The 3,139-nt window shown below is 46.4% G+C and overlaps 1 pseudogene; it reads left to right on the plus strand.

The window, feature by feature from the left end:
- The first annotated feature begins 83 nt into the window (after positions 1-83).
- LOC108526100 (DCN1-like protein 3) lies at positions 84-2,833 on the plus strand (annotated as a pseudogene).
- Positions 2,834-3,139: the final 306 nt, after the last annotated feature.

Here is a 3,139-nt window from a genome sequence, read left to right on the forward strand (position 1 = left end):
GGGTTGGCTGGCTCCTCTGGCTGATGGCATGTTGAGGTACATGGGCCAGTGGCAGCGAGGGCATCCGATCCAGAGGGGCCACTCTAGAGGCCGGGCCACCAGCACCATGGGCCAGTGTGTCACCAAGTGTAAGAATCCCTCATCGACCTTGGGCAGCAAGAATGGAGACTGTGACCCCAGCAACAAGTCACACAGCAGGCGGGGTGCAGGCCACCGTGAGGAGCAGGTACCACCCTGTGGCAAGCCAGGTGGAAATATCCTTGTCAACGGGACCAAGAAGGCCGAGGGTGCCACTGAGGCCTGCCAGCTGTGCCGACATCCTCGGGAGATGCTGGGAGGGAGTCCAAGTCCAATGCCGAGGAGTCTTCCTTGCAGAGGTTGGAAGAACTGTTCAGGCGCTACAAGGATGAGCGGGAGGATGCAATTTTGGAGGAAGGCATGGAGCGCTTTTGCAATGACCTATGTGTCGACCCCACAGAATTTCGAGTGCTGCTCTTGGCTTGGAAGTTCCAGGCTGCAACCATGTGCAAATTCACCAGGTCAGTCACAAACACTTTGTGTCACCAGGTGAGCAGTGATGCCCAGCTAGGATAGGACTGGGTTGGCTTCATAGGGTTTTGGGTAAGCTTTTACGTTTTATTTTCTGATCAGGTTCTCTAAAGCTTAAATGTTTTGAGCCAAGTTGTGGTTATGATGCTGAGAAGCCCCTCTGAACTCTAAAGGTTTAAAATGTATCTCCCTGGCTCTGCAGCAGACCTACTAAATAGGAATCTCAGTGGGGAAGGCCCGGGCATTTTGATTTTGATTTTGATAAAGATTCATGTCTGGTTCTAATATGTACCCCATGTTTGTTTTGTGTGTGTGTGTGTGTGCAGAATAATGCCTTTGCCTAATTCATAGGTCAAATTTCAGGCCTATCCTAGCATTATTTGGCAGCTTCTCAGTAACTGGTCACTGCTCATCTTTGCCTTAAATGAGGAATAAGCCAGGGTGAACCAGGTCGCCAAGTTGCTGCTCAGTTCCACTGCTGTCTTGGCACCTTTCTTTTCTTTTACTCCTTTACGTGTCAGTTCACTCACTCGATATTCATTGTATGCCCAGCATGTGCCAGGCGCTGTGAGTACCAATACAGTAAGTGCCTCTGGGGAGGGGATGTGCCTCTCTCCCTCCATGAAGCCACTTGCCCTTTCTAGTACTTAGCGTATTGCCCGCCCGCGGCCAGGCCTGTGTGTAACAAAGTCAGTTGGCCTCAGTTACTAAGCAGTAGCTGTGCATATTGTTCTGGTCATGTGTCCCTATAGAATGTGGTTTATAGAGCACAGGGTTATGAATAAGAACTGACTTTGAGACCCAGCCACACAATTTGTAGTTTGCATGCCCCACCCCAGGAAGGTTACCCTCCAGACCTCAGAGGCCTCACCTCTTCAGCAGATGCTACTGTCCCTGAGAAGATGATCAATGCGAAACCATGCTGTAAGCTGAAAGCATTGTATAGATGTTAAAATACATAATTTTGTTTTTTAATGATAGAATTTTGATCTCTGGTGATAGAATTACCCAGGTTCAGAATCCTTGGCTCCAGAAGTCTCCCTTTGCAATCACTAAAAGTGTACCCCAAACAAACAACCCATAGAGAATCAGAAGGGAAGCAGGAAGCCTCCTCCTCTGGAAGGAGAAAGAATCCGCAGCTTAATCGCTATTGCAGAGCGGGAAACAGGGCAGGGAGTAGGAGACTTGAGTTTAGCTTTGGGAAGATGAATGAATGAATAAATGAACCATTATCAGCTGCCAACTGTGTGCCAGGCACTGTTAGAAGCAGAATAGTAATTTGTTTAGTCCTCACCAAAACCCTTTGAAGTAAGGTGTTATTTTACCATTTGACAAATAAGGAAATAGGACTAATTAGTTGAAGGAGTTAGAATTCAAATCCAGACCATCTGGCCTGAAAGCCCTGCTCTTAATCACTATGTATATTGCCTGTAAATAATACAGTTTATAATTATTAATTGTCCTTTTCCTTTCTGTTGCAGGAAGGAGTTTTTTGATGGCTGCAAAGCAATAAGTGCAGACAGCATTGACGGAATCTGTGCACGGTTCCCTAGCCTCTTAACAGAAGCCAAACAAGAGGATAAATTCAAGGATCTCTACCGGTTTACATTTCAGTTTGGCCTGGACTCTGAAGAAGGGCAGCGGTCACTGCATCGGGAAATAGCCATTGCCCTGTGGAAACTAGTCTTTACCCAGAACAATCCTCCGGTATTGGACCAATGGCTAAACTTCCTAACAGAGAACCCCTCGGGGATCAAGGGCATCTCCCGGGACACTTGGAACATGTTTCTTAACTTCACTCAGGTGATTGGCCCTGACCTCAGCAACTACAGTGAAGATGAGGCCTGGCCAAGTCTCTTTGACACCTTTGTGGAGTGGGAAATGGAGCGAAGGAAAAGAGAAGGGGAAGGGAGAGGTGCACTCAGCTCAGGGCCCGAGGGCTTGTGTCCCGAGGAGCAGACTTAATGGCTCTGTCCCAGGAGCAGCAGCAAGGATCTGCCAGCTGCCCTGCAGCCAACAGAGGAATTGGACCATTTTGGAAATTACTGAAGATCCGGATATTTTCTACTTTACACCTTTCTCTGCCTTGTATCTGAAAGGGCTCTAAAATGCTGTATCATGTTTTAGGCACTTTCTTCATTTTTTTGGTTATTTTGGTTATTTACTTTTGGGGGGGATCTCCCAGAATATTTGAACCTGGTTACATGTTGTGTATCTTTTTTTGAAGCCTTCAGATAGAATAAGCCTGCCATTTCTTGCACAAATTAGGTTTTTTTTGTTTGTTTTTTGTTTGTTTTTTCCAGTAGGGGAGGGCATAGAGCAGGGAGGGGATGGGACTGTTAGGTTGAATTAACATTACAAAATGATGCAGTGCCAGATCTCAGTTTTGCATATTGTTTTCAGGGCAGGTCTGTACTGTGTGTAGTGCTGTTTACATGGTTGAATTTAGGTTGTAATAATTATTTTAAAGATTTACACAGATTTGAATAGCAGTGTTAACTGTTAACCACATTGCATTAATTCCCAGGCGATTTAGAGCTCTTGGAAAGCCAAGGCCAGCCAAGAGCATGTGTAGTCTGGTGACAACCCC

Source organism: Rhinopithecus bieti, unplaced genomic scaffold (genome assembly GCF_001698545.2).
Source record: "Rhinopithecus bieti isolate Rb0 unplaced genomic scaffold, ASM169854v2 repeat_3300, whole genome shotgun sequence".
Taxonomy (NCBI): Eukaryota; Metazoa; Chordata; class Mammalia; order Primates; family Cercopithecidae; genus Rhinopithecus; species Rhinopithecus bieti.